Source organism: Neovison vison, chromosome 13 (assembly GCF_020171115.1).
Source record: "Neovison vison isolate M4711 chromosome 13, ASM_NN_V1, whole genome shotgun sequence".
NCBI lineage: Eukaryota > Metazoa > Chordata > Mammalia > Carnivora > Mustelidae > Neogale > Neogale vison.
The window spans coordinates 145,373,370-145,390,516 of record NC_058103.1 but is presented as its reverse complement, the minus strand read 5'-3'; the positions used below and the strand labels follow the sequence as shown (position 1 = coordinate 145,390,516).

The window sequence follows — 17,147 nt, the reverse complement described above, 5'->3', positions numbered from 1 at the left end:
CCTGAAGCTTTCTGTCTCATTTCTAGGGTCCATATGTGGAGACCTGAACCTCTGCCAGGCCAGGCACACTCGCGCAGGAGGGAGATTTCAGTTCTCTTTTGGAAAACAGTTTTCTTTCCAACCCAAGCAGCTGCCCTCTGCCAATCAGTGCTAGAAGTGAACTGTGTGCAGCTCGGCTTTACAATTCCCCGCCCGGCTAATGTATCCCAGCCTCTTCGGGTTTAGTGCTAAGGCTACGGAAACCAAAGCCGGTGACTCCCAGAGGCTGATGCTGTCCTGTCCTGACACTTTAACTCTTGAAAGATAAGTAGTTGTTTTGAACTTGACTGATTGGACAAACCACGTGTGCCCACTTTCTTTCCTTTCCAGTGGAGATCCCAAATGTCTGCCATCTTGGGGCCACAGTGCCACGCCTCTGTCCCTTTCTTCCTGCTCTCCCATCTCTGGTGAGAACCAGGCCAGGGACTGGCTTCTTGTCATTTCAGCTCTGGCTCCCAACTCCTCCCCTCACCAGTGTGGGGCCCTTGGACTCCAAGCTTGGGAGACCCGGGTCATCATGGGGTTTAGCCAAACCTACAGGGACTTTCTATAAATGATGTTTCGTCCTCCAGCCCATGGAGGCTTTTGGAGTAACTTTTCCTTGTAAATTGCCTTTGGGTCTAATAAGCTTTCAAAAATCAGCATGAAGAAGATAAACAAAAGGCAGGAACAGGCAATTCCCAGAATAAAAAAAAAGGAGGGAAAAAAAAAAAAGAAAGTAAAATGGCTAATAAACATATGGAAATTTGTTCAGCTTAAGTAGGGATCAAACAAACACTAATGAAATCAGTTACAAGATTCTGTTTTCCCCTATTAAATTGGCAAAAATGATAATAATACACAATGGTTTAAATGTGGAGAAATGGGGGCTCTCATTTCCTGCTCTGGGGGTATGAATAGTTACAACTTTTCTGGAGGGTTGACAGTATTTAAAAAAAAAAAAAAAAAGCATTAAAAGCGGATTTTCTCTTTGACTCGGCAACTCCATGTCTTGGCATTTCTCTTACCTTAAGGAAATAATCAGAGATGTTCACAAAAGTTCATGTACGAGGTTGGGTACTAAGGCACTGTTTGTAATGGTGGAAAATTGGAAGTGACTGAAATGCTCAACGGTATGGAATCTGTTACATAAATCATGCTTCGTTCAAATAATGAAACACCGTGAAACCATTAAAATATGTCGTAGAACAATATTTAATGGCATGAAAATATTTACAATGTTTGCTACATAAAACAAGTCAGACTGTAAGTCAGTATATTTATTATGGTCCCAATTTTATATTAACAACCCCCAAATTCATGAAGATGTGTAGGAAAAAAAGTTGGAAAGACAACATTCCAGCAATCAAATTGTGGTTCTTTCTAGGTATGGATATTTACGGGTGAGTTTTATTTTCTACCTTGTGCTTTCCTTTTGCCCTTTCCAAAGAAGGGATTTAGCGTATCCTTAACTGTTTGCCATTTAGGTTGTTTCCAATTTTCCATTATTGATCATGCGCTGATGAACGTCCTTGACTTAAATTTTTGCACAAACGTCTGTTGATTCGTGTAAGTAGAGTTTTGAGGTCAAATGTCCTTTCTGCTAAGTCTGTGTTCCTTCTGTAATTAAAAACAATATTCAGCCCTTTGAGGGTATGTGTTAGAATCCTTGCCCCCTACTCAGCCTGTAGCAGCTGGCCGCCTCTGGGGGCCACCTTCACTAACTGAACTGTGAACTGGGAGCTTGTGACTGGCCGCGCCCGGGGACAAGATTCATGGTCGATACGGGCTCTGCCACTTCCCCCCAAGTTCTTACTGTGTCCTGAGCGTCTGGATGCAGGAGGCCTCCTGGTATCCCTCTTCTGCAGTGCCATGGCTGCTGGCAGGTGGGGTCTGGAAGGGGAGAAGGGCCCTAATGTGTTTGGCGCCCCTGCTCTGTGCTGGCTTCGCTGTTAACATGTGCACAAGCGTCTTCGTTGGCTCTTTCCTTCTCTTTGTGCATCAGCTTCTGGTCCTCCTCTCTCTGCCTGGCCCTAACTTTCCTCAGCTCCCCCACCCCTGGTGCTTGTCTCCGTGGTGACGGTTTCCTGCTGGCCACCTGCACTCATGTCCCTGCCCAGCGGCCAGAGGGTTCTATCTCCACATCTCCAAACCCACTGTGGCTTCCCCTGTCACGCAGCAGAAAGCCCAGGGCCCTCCACGTCTGACCTGGATCTCCGCCTCTCTCCCCCTTGTTTGGCCCCTGGCCGCCCCAGCCTCCCTGCTGTCCCTCCAGCTTACTGAGAACATCTTCCCTTCCCAGGATCTGCTGCCCGTTTTCCCCTCTCTCTGGACTGTTGCTTCCCCAGACCTCTTCCTTTTGTTGAAGTCTTTGTTCTGATGTCACAGGATCACAGGTCACAGGTCAGAGGGCTTTTCTGACCTTGCTGTCCCCTGACCCTGCTTTATCTGTCATCGTTGTCCCTCTCCCAACTTGCCATGTAAGATGTTTGTTTCTTCTTCCCCAGTTGAAAGGTAGGCTTTCTGAGAGCAGGAACTTGTCTGTGTTGCTACAGCTCTCCCCCCAGGACCTACGATGGAGCGTACATTCTCACAACAGCCCCTAAACCCCGTGCTAAGATGATCAAGCTAAGTTTCAGAGATGTTAATGAACAAGTTCAGGTTCAAGGTCATGACATAAACACCTTGCGGATCCAAGCTCTGTTCAGCTGTCTAGCCTGCATTCTGCCTGTCCTCAGAGGTACCACCGCTGGGCTGGCAGCTGCTTTCTGTGCTGCCTTTCCCCAGGCAGTGGCGATTGCCTGTTGGATTTCTGGAGTCCAGGGAGTCTCTGTGGCCCCGACTGGTTATGCTCCCAGATTCCCCACCACATTCTGTCTTTTTTATTAGCAGCCTGGGCCCTCCTCTGTCAGCTGTGCTGTGGGGTGGTTGGTACCAGTGTTTCTGAGTCATGCATGTCTGGGAGGGAGATCTCCCTGATTTTTTGCCAATAGGGTAAAGTGCCTTGACCTAGTGGGAGGGTCCAGCCAGGGCTCTGGTTCTGGGGCGCCTTGAAACACGGCCAGCCGTCCCCGGGCTCTGTGTGCAGGAACAGAGTTTTGCCGTGCTCTGCTCCGCTTCCCCGTTGCTGCCTCATCCCCGTTGTGAATTACGATTTGCTGAGTGCCCCTACTGCATCCAGCACGCTGGGAGGTAGGGAGTCTGTTCCCCGCCCATGGCCTTGCAGTCTGACAGAGCCAGACAAAGGACTCCAGCATAAGCCACCCTCCCCGAGAAGGTGCTTACCTCTTCAAGGCATCCAGTTTCTCAAGGTTTTCTGTGCACGTGATTTTCCACTTTTAACCTCCCCGTGGATGACGTGGAGACAAGTCTGGGGTGAGGGCGAGTGTTGGCAGGCAGGGCCGGGAGGGCAGAATGGAACATGTTGTCTGTGTCGGGGTTTTTGAGAAGCCATAGCACCCGGGAGGCTTTTCCAAGGCACGTAGGTCGTGACTCCGGACATCGCATCGGGGTGGAGCCAATGGCAAGCTGGGAAACAGAGGAAATGAGGGCAAGACCCCCGAGAGTTCAGGGACTGGAAGGCCGAGTGCCGGAGCCAGAGGAGTAGCAGACACGCTTACACCCGCTTAGTAGCTTTTCCTTCACCAATTCAAACAGCCCTTAGTACACATTCGGTCTTAGCCAGGAGCGTTGCTAGATTTGGGGACTGGTCTTTGTCTGCCCTCCAGAATCTCAACATCTGCTTGGAGAAGCGCAAGTTCATCCTCAAGGGTGTTGAAAACCCTGCGATTCCCTGACTCACTAGACCGTCTCCTGGCCCCTACATGATCCCCACTTACCGCGTTCTTCCTGCATCGTGTCCTCATCACGGTTTCAGCGCTTCCGCGGGTAGTGGGCAGGCAATTCCGCTCCCCTTCGGGAAACGTCGTGAGGAGAAGGACCTACTTACTCGACGCACGCAGCCCCAGCCCGAGGGTAGTTTCTGGCTCATGGAAAGCATTCGATAAATATTGAGTTAACGAAGCCACGAATGAATCAGTGAGACCATGAGTGGATCCGTGAACAAGGCTTCGTATGGTGTATTAGGAGAACAAAGGAGGGCAATCCCATGTAATCTGCTCTCTGTGCTCCCTACGTCCTATGTAGCACCGTCACGGCAAAACCAGTTTCGAGCACACACTGCACACTGAGTGTGTCCCAGGCTCTGAGGCTGAAGCCTCACCTCTATCACGTCCTATGAAATAAGTATGACTACCCTTACTTTGTAGGCAGAAACGAGGGCCTTCGGGAAGCTACGTAATTTGTCCTGAATAAGCATTATGGTCCGTGGCAAGACTGGGGTTCTCGTGTGACCCCGAGATGGTGCTCAGCCTCTCTGTATGCTCTGTGCCCGTAAAGGATGTTCACTGTCCTACAAATAGCTCTCACGCACAGGACTGAAGCAAGACAGGGTCCAGCTGGACGGAGGGAACTTAAGGTGCGCAGATGCTTTCCAAGAGGGGGGGACTTCCCCCTCGTGGGGGGCTTTCAAGAAGGGGATTGAGGATGCTTAGTGCAAGGGGTTCTGGGGTCCACTTTGGGGACGAGAGAGTCTCCTGGAGTTCCTTTAAGGACTCTCTCAGGCCCATTAAACTGCTAATGGGAGGTGACAGTGCTTGACATTTGGTAATTAAAACATCCACCAACTGAATAATAACTTTTTATTGACAATCATACTGGTGAAGGTGAAATTAATTTGATTTTTAGACATTCTAGCCATGGCCTCAGCTGGAGAAGGGCCAGCAGCGTGGGAAGGAGTCTCTGATCTTCTGGAGGGTGGCGAGGCGCTCTCAGGTGTGACCTCAGCTCAGGCCAAGCCTGAGGGAGCCGGTGTGGCCCAGCTGGCGAGGGGGAGACCCTGCTGACGGAGGCAGCCGAGGGGTGTGGCCTGCTGGGGAAGCTTAGCTGCAGGGGACTGTACAGTTGCTTGTGGATTCTGGATGCCAGTTCTGGAAGGCGTACTGTCGAAGGCAGAGATGTGAGGTGCCTTGTAATCCATGAATAGTCAGCACACACCCCCCCCCCCCGCCGGAGGGAGGGAAGAAGCTTCCAGCACCAGGAGGACTGGTGTGTGGATGAGTATGGGCTGGCGGGGGGGGGGGGTGGTGGTCAGGAGGTATAGGGGGTGTCTGACATCCCACAGCCACTCCTTTCATTCCAGCAATCCAATTCGCCAGGTAATTCCTTTATTCCCATTTTTACGGATGGGAGCTAGAGATCCTAAGAACTCAGTAGCCTGCCTAAGGCTGTACTCCTCCTTAAAGACTAGTGTTAATTTGTAACTAGGGCTGGCCAGTTCTAATCCGGGGAAACCTTTATGTCAAGAAGGGTTTCTGTAGTGTGAAAGCAGAAGGCTGATGCCCCAGGCAAAGGGAGATTGGCTTTGTCAAAGCCCCAGGAAGACCAGGTCACCTATGGCCGTTGACATCACCATTTGCTGGCAAAGAGGATGCTGGGCTAGGGGGATCAGACAAAAGGATGTTTGCTGCCAGGTTCTATGACTCGAGCCCATGCTCGAATTCTGTGTCCATTTCTCTCGGAGGTTGGGTCAGTAGGAGACAGCGCTCAGCCTGAAATCACAGTTAAGACTCACCGTTGGTCTGCATTGTCTGATACAGTGACCACCAGCCACACGTGGCTATTTGAATTAATTAAAATTAAGCAGAATTTAAAAGCCCGCATCCCAGTACCACTAGGTGCGCTTCAAGGGCTCAGTAATCCGGTGCGGCTCCCATACTGGACAGCGCCAAGTGGTTTCCTTCTTACAGATGTTCTAACGGACAGTCGCGGGCCAGAGGCCACTTGGCTCTCGCTGGCAGCAAGGCAAGGGTGGATCCTGTTTGTGGCTTTCAAGCTGGGAGACTCTGAGTCACATGTTCAGAGCCTCTGTCTCAGAGCCTCTGTCCGCTCTACTGTAAAAGGGAAGGTGGGGCTATTGTGAGCACGAAGCCGTGGTGCGTGGAAAGCGCGCTCCGTGGTGCCGGGTGTACCGTAAGTGGTCATCCGAGACTGGCGTGGTCTTTGTCTCCACCAGAGTCCAGGACAAGCCCTTTGGTCTGGCACGTTTCTCCTATAGATCACTTTCCATTTGGTGCATTTACCTGAGGTCACTGGTCTTTCCACTACTTAACCCTAGTTGCTTTTGGAATAAATATCAGCAGAAAAAGGGGGAAAAAAAAAAAAAGCAACCAAACACCTCCTTGGAGGAACCTGTTTTTTCCTGGATCTCCTCCTATGAAAGCCACCCTCTGAACCTACTTCCGCTTCCGGGGCTGGGCTGCGGCGCTCTGGACTTCTCCCTGGGTCTTCCATCTTTCTGTTTTTTCTCCTGCCTTCTCCACCTGTCCTTCATGCCACTGTAACAAATTCAAATACTGACCTCCTGGAGCTTGTTGATTAGGGCCGGACTGCCCATCATTTGGCACTTGGACCAGCCACCGGGGTGACTTGTGCTGCCCTGTCCTACCTGAGGAAGAGGCAGCAGAAGGCAAAGCAGTGAGTGGTTCTCAAACGTGGGTGTGCATCCGGACCACCTGGAGGGTTTGTGATAACACTAGTTCCCGCCCCCCACCCCCATCTGGGGCCCCTACCCTGAGTTTCAGATTCAGTGGTCTGGGATGGGGCCTGAGAACTTGCGTTTCTTTCTTTTAATGGCAGCGCGGTGGACACACACAACGTTACCTTAGTCTCAGGTGTGCAACTTAGTGATTCAGCAACTCTCTGCGTGCTGCTGGGCTCAGCCACGTATAGCTACCGCCTGTCCCCACACAGCACTCTTGCATCTTTGTACCTTTCTTCTCTGTTGACTTACTCTTCCCATAGCTGGACCTCCCATTCCCATTCACCCACTTTGCCCCCACCTGTCCTCACCCCCAAGAACTTGCATTTCTAGTAAGTTGCCAGGTGATTTTGATGCTGGTCTGGGGACCACACTTAGGGGATCCCTCTTTTGGTCCACGCCTGCCTGTCAGCTAAGAAGTATCTGTGTTAGCATTACCTGGAGAGCTTGTTGAAACACAGATCACTGGGCCCCCTGCCCAGAGTTTCTCCTTCAGTTAGGGGAGGGAGATGGAGCCCAATAATTTGTGTTTTTAAGTTCCCAGATGAGGCTGATGCTCCTGGTCTGGAAAGCACACTTGAGAGAACCACCGGCATCTCTATCAGTGTTAGCTCTGGGATCTGTCCGACATGAGGTTGAAACTTGTCTCTGCCCCTCCGAGGCTTTCAGCTCTCTGAGCCTCAGTCTTCCCATCTGTCAAAGGGAAACAAGGGCGGAGGTTGTTCTGAGGATTGGGTAAGCTAATAGTAGGTGTTAAAGAAACGCTTAATTTCTTTTCTCCTGAATATGAGCTGTCCTGACTGGGGCTCCAGGAGACATTCGTAGCTCTGGGTTTGCCCATCTATGGCTTTCTGCTGTCCCCCAGCTAGTGCTGCCCCCTCCGCCCCCTCAGCCGAGCCTGGCAGTGCTGCCAGCGCCCCCCGCCCCAGCTGGGCTGCCAGATCCCTCAGCTCTCAAACACCCACCCCACCTCCAGCCTTTTGCTACCACTTCCCCCAATTTCCCAGACAAAATGTGTGTGTCCCGTCAAATTGTGTGTTAACTGTGTTACAATAAAATAAACCGTGTTTATTGCCAGATGACCGGGAGTTTTTGGCCGCCTTGCCTAAATGTAACTAAAAGCAGTTAACGAAAGAATAAAGACAAACAGCAACAGAGAGTAACAGGTTCACTGGAGGTACCCCTTGGGAGAGAACGGACACCATCCCCCACACATGACTAGCTGTCGGGCAGCATCCTGCCCCAGGGATGGATCCAGAGAAAACCAAAACTTGTCCCTAGCGGAGCCGGTTGGGGGGACTGTCCCCTTCCTTCCTTCCTCTGCGGATCCTGCGAGCCCTCTGAGGGGAGTGTGAGGTGAGGGTTGGGTTTTGTCCTGGGAGTGGGGAGAACCAAACTGACCCTTCCGGTTCTCCATGGACTGGGCTACCCTTTCGGGGCAGAAACTCCAGATCTGAGGCACAGAGGCAGGCCCGGACACTGGAGTACGGAGCCCTGCAGAAGGACAGATATTATCTGTAGAAAAGCAAGAATTATATGCCTGCTAGTTCTCGCTTCTAGCCCAGTCCTGGTGCTTTTAGCATAGCTGGTCAACCTATTTTCCCCAACATTCTGTCCTCCGGCGTGGCAGTGCGTTCCAGCTCTGTGACACGGGGTGCGTCATTTGCCTCCCCCAGCTTCGGTTTCCCGAGCTATAAAGTGGGAATAATGACACGTTAAGTCACAGGCTCGCTCTTCAGAGTAAAGGACATATGTTCATTAAAACCAGACAGCACGGCGCCCAACACGGGGTCCGTGTGTGACAAATGCTGCTCCCGTTGCCTCATCGTAGCTGCGTCGGGAGCTCGGGTCTGGGGGTGTCAGAGACGAAGGCGCTGCTCCCGGTGTGCTGGGCAGTGCCCACCCCTCGCTGGTCCCTGGCTGTGGCCGGCTCGGACAGACACACAGGAAGGAGGGACAGGCTGGAGTCTTCTAAGTCGTGGGTTCCAGGGTTCCCACATCTGTGCCCACATGGCGCACTCAGGCACAAAGGCAGGCTTTTCTCTGCGGAACCAGTCAGGAAGAGAGCTCCTCGGCCTTGTTGCAGGGACGAGGCGAGGTCCTGGGCCTCAGGTGCGGGGAGGCGTGTGCAGTCCCCAGCTCATCTGTCCCTTCTTCTGCATGACGGCCATCCGTCTTCCGGAGGCAGCCGAGACTCCGGGAAGATGAGTTAGGATGGGAAGAATGCGGCAGGATTGAACCCTAATCAGATCATTACTGCGGCAAGAGAAAAAAAAAATCACGCCAGGCCAGGCTGAGGTCTCTTTCTGTATTTCTTATTTATTCCCTGGTAGCTTTTATATATCTCTGTTTCTCCTGGAGTTAGGAATCTTCTTTCTCCTCCTTTTCATCTGGGCCCCGTTTTCTCTGTCCTTGGTTCTTGGCCGTGGCTTTTCCTCTCGGCCGCCAGTTGAAAGGGGTCCTCGGGCCCCTAAAAGCTCAGACCCTCACTCGTGGGCTGGCAGCTTGGGACGGGAAGAGACGCGCTGCTGTGGCCGGCCCTGGGTTCCTGCCCCCAGGCCGCCCTGCAGACCTAAGGTGGGCACCGAGTACACAGGTGACTGGCTTCCGTTTCGCAGGGTGATGGTAGCCGGGAGTGGGGGCGGGGGGCGCCCTGATGGTCAAGGAGGGCAGGGAGGGGGAGTGGATGCCGGGAGGGGGGTTAGAGCAGAAAGAGCAAGGGTGCGCAGGACAGAGAGGAGCAGGGCTGAGTGCGGACCACCTGCCGGCCCGCAGTCCTCAGGCCGCGACCTGCTCTCCTGGAAGGGGCAGCGGCTGAAGTTCTCCGCTCTCCAGCTCCGGCCCTGTCAGGTCCTGTCATCACATCTGGGTCATCCGTGACGATCGCGGGCATCCTCACCTTTGGCTTTTCTCCTTCTCTCCTCCTCCTCCCCTCCTCCTACCCCTGAGACTCCTTTCTGGAACGGGGCATTCCCTGGAGGCCAGTTTTCTGTTGAATTCGCTCATGGGGTCTTCATATGTCCCCCTCCCCCCCATTGCCAGTCCTCTGTCACCAGGCAGGGAAGAAGGAAGCAGGACAGAAAGGCTGCGTGGTGGGTCCTGCCCTGGCGGGTGTGGCTCTTGCTGGGGCCTCCTGGAAATTTCTGAAATCCCTCTAGACTCTAAGCAGTGACCCGTGAGCTCTGGCTTCCTGGGTCTCTGCCGGAGAGGAGGCACCTTGCTTTTCTGGGCTCTGCGGATGCTGAGGTCCCCAGCCTTCCGCCGCAGGTCAGCAGATGCATCTGGCCGCATCCCGCGGACACAGTGCAACACTGCCGGAGAGGACGCAAGGAGGCAGATGGAAAGCTGGAGCTGGCATCTGGTGGTTTGGAAGCAAAATCCTGCACGTTCTGTGCCAGCTCCCTCCATGTCGTGGCCCCATCTGTCTGCCAGCCCTGCTCACAGGGACCCGGGCATTTCTGAGTCCGGAGCGTCGAGGTCCTGCTCATCCTGCATGTCGTCTCGCACGGGCACGACTCGACAGGGAGCGTGGTTCCTCTCAGGCTCCCTAGAGCCCCTGCTCCCTTCAGCACCACTGCGTGGCCATTGAAATCCCAGATGTTTGCGTGTCACTGCGGTTCTCCAAGCGGGCAGCTGTGGGGAGCACCTTTCACTTGTTTCCTCCAGGGAAACTTGTGCAGAGTTGCCCGTGAGTCACAAAGATCCCAGCAGTGCAGGCACGCGGGGTATTACTAACGGGTCTTCAGGGTGTTGTGCTGTGAGTTTCCCAACAGCATTCTACACTCTGATTCATCTTGGGTCGTGGAGGCAAGGTGGCCGCCCAGAGGCCGGGAGGCTGCCGCTCTTCCTGCAAGGCTCCGTCCTCTGCTGGGGAGCTGGAGAGCAGGACTGACGTTCTGAGATCTGAGGCAAGGCTGGTGACCCATGGTGCTCCACCTGTCCTGCGTCATCGACCCCTTCCTCATCCGTGACCTTGACTGTCCACTCCATTCCTTGGCTTGCCCCGTGGTTTGGACTGTCTCTGAGATCCGGACTTCTCTACCTTTCTCCCTCCCTTCCTGCTGCCCCTCCTCTTCTTACCCATCTTTCTTCCCCCGGACCTTCTCCTTATCCCCTACCGTGATGTCCCATCTCTTGGCCCCTATGACCTCTGGGCCCTCTTGGCTACACTTGCTTCTGCATCCTGACCCACCCCATTGTTACGGGCACTTCCCTAGAACCCCAAGCTCTCCTGTCTCTTCTCCTCATGTTCTTCCTGCCTTTACAGCCCCTCCTCTGCCGATCCCCATCACGTGACCTGTTCCCAGTCCCGAGATGCCGAGCAGGGCAGCCGTAGACCCGTGCTCCATGGGTCTGCTGCAGATCTGGCATTAAAACCTGCCAGGACCCCCCACCACCACCACCCCGCTTTTTGGCAGGCCTTTGATTCAGCTCCTGCTCGCCCCACAGCATCAATCTCGGGCCCCGTCCATCCCTTTTAAGCCCTGTGGCTTACGTCTGTGACCCTCAGAGAAATAGCCCACCTGCTTTGTGGAACTTGAAGCTGCTCGGGGCCGTACTTGGCAGTCTTCCTCCTTCTGAACCTGTATCCTCTCCTTCCCTCGCCTGTATTTATTTTTATTATTTTTAAAATATTTTATTTGTTTATTTGATAGAGATCACAAGCAGGCAGAGAGGCAGGCAGAGAGAGATGGGGGGAAGCAGGCTCCCCACTGAGCAGAGAGCCCAAGGCAGGGCTGCATCCAAGGACCCTGAGATCATGACCTGAGCTAAAGGCAGAGGCTTAACCCACTGAGCCACCCAGGCACCCCCCTCGCCCGTATTTAAAGAAAGCATTCAGGCAAGTGTGTTCATTCATTAAATGTCCATTATCCACTCTGTTCCTGATGTAGGAATGCACCTGCCTTCATGTCCAGCCTGAGACACTCACAGCCTGCAAGGTGGTGACTCTCATAAAAACTAGCAACAAAGTGTCACGTCATCATGACGGTGATGATGATAGTGACAAGAGCCGTTGTCACTAATGAGCCCTTACCTAAGTCAAACCCCATGTCGAGGGTTTTTTGTTTTATTTTTTCTTTTTCTTTTTGAATGTATCCCCCTTAATCGTGGCCCTGATCCTCTGCATTAAGGATTTATAGAGTTCTCATTTTGTAGAATTAAAAACAGGGGCTGAGGGCTTCAGTAAGAGGTGGAGTTGGGATTTGAACCCAGAGTATGCTTCCGGATTTCTCCACTCTTGCCCCCTCTTTTATCCTGTCCTCCTTCCTCACGGGTGGGCTCACCCAAGGAGGGTCCCAGAGAGCCTGCAGCCCCCCTCCCCCGTCCCCAGTGCCCTCGTGGCTCTCCCGGGCCCCGCCTTTCTGCTGAACAAGCACTGCTGCTCTGACCCACCACAAATTTAGCTGCCGAGCACGTGTAGAATCACGTCGTGCCTTTAACTGCAGGCAAAACCCATCCCCCGGGGAACTGTCCCAGTTTGAGGGTTAGAAAGAAAAGGCAGTCATGTTAAAATAGAGATAAATACTATAGACAGAGGGAGACATGAAAATAGATCCAAGAGGGATGGTAGATGCCCATCTAAATAGGTACCAGAGATAAATACACGGAAACCATAGATAATTATTGTCGGGAGTTGCGCTCAGTGGGAGTCTCTGTGGATAAATGTGTAGACCAGGCATCGTGGAATAACACAGGTTCGGCGAGATGAAAGCAGCTGCGGGAGTCTACCGCTCCGAGGGGCTGTGCCGGCCGGGCCCCGGGCCCTCGGGAGCACATGCTTGGAGGAGCCGGTCCAGGAGAAGGTCTGCAGTATGTAGGTGGACAGCAGACCGCCGGGGCCACGCGGGGTGTTGGGCACAGGCAGCAAGTAGGATCACCTGGGGAGCCTCCCTGGGGTTGGGGGAGATGAAGGCAGACTTACGAGCATCTTTAGCTGACACGGGGATGTGCTGGGCCCTTTGGTGCCTGGGAGGAGAGAAGCTTGCTGGGAAGGGTGTCAGGCCCAGGCTCTTCCAGGGGCTCCCCTGAGGGGGGTTCAAATCTCCAGTCCTGTGAGGAGTGCCAGGTGCCCCCTCCAGCAGGTGAGCCAGCTAAGAAGCAGGTTATCTAGAGGCTGCGGCCCAAAGTCATGACCACACAGAGAAAAATCCATCCCAGGGTAGCACTGTTCCTCTTTTTGATGACTGTGGTTCTCTTGTTACTGGATTTGGGTTTGGCCAAGGGTCTGCCCACAGGTAGCCAGGGAAGAGGATGGAAAGATGGGGTGAGCTTGGGACCGACAGGCACTCACCAATCCTTCTCTGCACCCTGGTCTTTGCCTTTTCCCTTCCCTGTCCCATCCAGAACTTTGTAGTTCTGTTAGATGAACGTTCTTGAGTGTGCTGTTTGGCTACAGAATTTTCTCCTCAAGGGCATTCAAAACGGGCGGGAGGGGGCTGCAGTTCGGTAAAGCAGGATGGTGTGTCTCTCTCTCTTTAGGGGCCGTCAGTCACTCCTTCGGGTGATTGACTAGGAAGGGGTCTGCAGTCATTAGATGTGGACTTTTATCCTGGACAGAGATCCTGTTTTCTTATCACTCTGTTCCAGGTGGAAGATAGGACGGTTCACTGTCTTTTTGGGGGGCTGTGGCTTTGACAGCTGACTCTCCATAGTTCTCCCGTGCATGTTTGGAAGACATAACTCATGGGTTATGTTGCCTTGTTTGGGGTGGGTTGGGGCTGTGGAGCATAGGTGCACGTGGTCTTGACCTTCAGAGAGTTTGATATCAGAATAGTTCGTCAGGGGCCGCCTGGCTCCCTCAATGGGTTAAGCCTCTGCCTTTGGCTTGGGTCATGATCTCAGGGTCCTGGGATCGAGCCTTGTATCAGGCTCTCTGCTTCGCCCTCCCCCTCTGCCTGCTTCTCTGCCTACTTGTGATCTCTCTCTGTATGTCAAATAAATAAATAAAATCTTAAAAAAAAAAAAAGAATTATTTGTCAGAAAGCCAAATTGTGGTTCTGTCTCCAGTGGGGAGGGACAAAGAGCCCAGCGGTTGTTTCCTTTATATCAGGAATTTTGTCTTCTACACATGACTTAGTTGCTGTGGTGGTCTTTCAAATGTCGTAAGGTCTGGATATGGTTCTCAGGGATTAGTCCTACCAGTTGGCCTTGTTGGCGAAGTCACTCCTCCCTCCCTGCATTAGGGTCTGCTGAAGGAGAACTGTGGGGGTATGACTCAGGGAGGCGTGAGGAGGGTCAAGTAGGGGTGTAGGAAGCAGTGTAATGAAGCCCTACAGATAGCTGTCTAATTGGAGAGGTTTATTTTTTTTTTTTATATGTAATTCTTTTTATTTTTTTTAAGGTTTTATTTATTTATTTGACAGAGAGAGATCACAAGCAGGCAGAGAGGCAGGCAGAGAGAGAGGAGGAAGCAGGCTCCCTGCTGAGCAGAGAGCCCGATGCGGGCCTCGATCCCAGGACCCTGAGATCATGACCTGAGCCGAAGGCAGAGGCTTAACCCACTGAGCCACCCAGGCGCCCATAATTGGAGAGGTTTAGATGGAGTTTAGCAGTGAGCTTGGGGTCCTGAACCTCTGTTGGGTTAAAATTCCTGCCCTGTTTGTAGACAAGAGAGGTTTCCTTAAATAAGAAGGGAAACAATTCTCAGGAGAACTTTTTCAGTAGGGATTTGGCTGATCGAGTCTCTAGCTGGGCTTATCCCCGTGGATTCATGAGAATAAAAATTGAGGGGACAGGCGTCCAGATGGCATATGGTAGGGGCATAGGTTCTGCTCCAGCAATATTCTGGGGTACTTGCCCAGTCTTGGCCGTCTGGAACACCCTTCCCTCCACTCCAGGCAGGGGGGTGTCCCAGAGAATGGGCAGCCCTGAACAGCCATCTGGTCACCGGGCAGAGCCTCAAACCACCTGACTTGGGGACAGGGACCATATGGATTTCTCAAGGTTCCACCTCACTTCCTTTTGACTTTAGTTTTGAAGTGCTCTGAGCTGGAAATAGGACGAAGGACAGAGTTTTCTTCTAGAGAGCCAGAAGCTATGATTATCATGGATTTTTCCCCTGCTGATAATGGGATGGTCAGACTGGTAGGCAGGACGATAGTCCAGTATGGAGATGGGGATAGAACTGGAAAAAAGAGTCTTCCAGGTGAGCTTGGCTGCTTATCAACAGCGAGAACCTCAGATGATCTCCGTCTTCTCTCTGCAATGGGTAGAGAAAGTACAATCGTGGAGCTAGGATGTGTCAAACGCAGGGACGCCATTGAGTCATAGCGTTACAGTGGTTAAAGTGACCTAGTTTTTCAGAGCCTCTTGATTGATTACAAAAAACTTTTATCAAGCCTGGGTTATGTGCCAGCAAGTGTGCCAGGTGTTAGACTGAGGAAAGCAAGATGAGATCCAGGCACTGAAGGGGCCCTCAACGCAGAAGACATTATTTTTATTCACCACTCCTCTCTCTCAGCTGTCAGGAAACTGTGTGGTCCATTGCTGTGGTGGGGGGAGGGGACACTGAGTCCCAGAGTGAAGGAGTGACACGGAAACAGGGATGGGACTTGGGGCTCCGGAGCAGAGACCCCAGAAAGCTGTTTTGAACTGAGTTTGGGCTCTTTTACGGTTCTGGGCTTCTGTCATGAGTAGCCTTTCTTGATCTAGACATTGAATCTCATTGCCTTTGGGGGTTGGGGAGAGCTATGGATGAGGAGAAATGACAGTATAGCTGTTGTGAGTGCGGAAGCCGGACAGACCGGGTCAGGAGGCCCAAGCGTGCCTCCCAGAGCAAACGACTCCCCTCCAGTGGATCTTGTTTCCAGCCTGCAAAACAAGGATAGCAATGGAACCCATCCCAAAGGCTCTGGGCACGTTAATGAGACCATGCATGCATGCCTCTTTCCTGGCATTTTAAAAAAGAGAATCAAAAGAGAGGATGTAGAGGTTGAGAGCGTGAAGTTGAGAGCCGGAGGAAGGTCGTGTGTGACCTTGATGCACTGTCTGTATTTGCTTCTTAGGGCTGCCATGCGAATGACCGTGAACTTGGTGGCTGGAAATAATGGAGATTTATAATCTTACCATTTGGAGGCTGGAAGTCTGAAATGAGGTGCCAACAGGGCCATGTTCCCTCCAAAGCTCTTGGGAGAATCTTTCCTTGTCTCTTCCAGCTTCTGGTGGCTTCAGGTGGTCCTTGGCTTGTAGCTGCACACACGGTCTCTTCTTCTCTCTTCACGTTGCCGCCTTTGCGTGTCTCTGTGTGTCCTTTGCTGTCTCTTACAAGGACACATGTCCCCGGATTTAGGGTCCAGCCCAGTCCAATGTGAGCTCCTCCCTGTCCTTGCCTTAATTACATCTACGAAGACTTTCCAAATAAGGTCGTAATAATCCGAGTTTCCACGTGATCATCTTCCTTTTTGGGGGGGGTGGGGGGCGCTGATCAGCCCACTGCATTGACCAAGACAGACGCAAAGGAGGGTCTTTCTGTTTTCATCCAGCCCATCCGTTTCTGGCTTCTGGGCTCCTGGTGACTTGGCCTTTCATGACCAGAGAAAAGCAGCTCTAGGGAGCAGTTCATGCATCCATCTGCCTAGTCAAGGTGTGTTTGTTGGATGCTGCTACCTGTCAGATAGATACTATGCCAGGCGTTGGAGCCTGAAGATAAAATAGAAGCGAGGACGTGTGATGCAGATGACCGGGCGCCGGCCGGGGGGCTGTCCCAGTGCTCAGTGCCAGGTACAGAGGGGACATAGAGGCTCACTGCCCTGGGGAGCTCAGTCTTCAGGGGAGTGTGGGTGAGTCATGACTGGAGGAGCAGCCTGGCTATGGGAGGGGACGGCAGAGATGCCCAGAGAGCCACCAACAGCTCTGTCCCTGGGGGTGTGCATAACTTGGAGGTGGGGAAGCAGGAGAGGAGGCTGGGCAGGCAGGCCTCGCTCTCGTTACCATGGCCCCACCACCATCAACACCTCCCCCATGGATGGCCTCCTGGAACCTAGCTCTGACCCCAGACTGAGGAATTTGGACTTTCCCTCAAAGCAATGTGTATGTGAGGCAGTCGGAATGCATCTCATTTGCTAAACAGCTTTATGTGGAAAAAAATGAGAAGTTCTAAATGCCTGGGATTCTGGAATTGGAGGAGGATGGGGGGCCTTAGGCCTTTGACCTGGGGGAGCTGCCCGTGAAGGCACATAGAGAGGGAAGCCCGGGGGAAGGAGACTCCCCGGGGACAAAGCCAGCATTGAGAACAATGATAGGAACGATGACACTGTTTGTCTGTGAATAGCAGAACCCTTCCCCCCACAAATAATGATGGCTCTACAAAAAGAATCAACATTTGGGGCACCTGGGTAGCACAGTCAGTTAAGTGTCCAGCTCTTGGTTTCAGCTCAGGTCTTGAGATGAAGCCCCAGGTCAGGCTCCATGCTCAGTGGGGAGTCTGCCTGGAATTCCTTCTCCCTCTGCACTCTCCCCCCCGCCCACCTCACTGGTGTATGCATTCCCCCCCACCAAATAAACAAATCTTTCAAAAAAAAAGTTTATTTCT

General features: G+C 52.7%; 1 protein-coding gene and 1 long non-coding RNA gene across 2 annotated transcripts in view; one reads left to right on the top strand and one right to left on the bottom strand.

Annotated features, from left to right (window-relative positions):
* LOC122893040 (NT-3 growth factor receptor-like) overlaps positions 1–17,147 on the top strand; it is a 271,355-nt gene that overhangs the window by 173,599 nt on the left and 80,609 nt on the right. The window lies entirely within an intron of this gene.
* On the bottom strand, positions 1,216–1,888 carry LOC122893041. Its single transcript, XR_006381573.1, has 2 exons — positions 1,835–1,888; positions 1,216–1,638 (listed from the first exon to the last, which is right to left on the bottom strand). It is a non-coding gene; the product is annotated as an uncharacterized LOC122893041 (long non-coding RNA).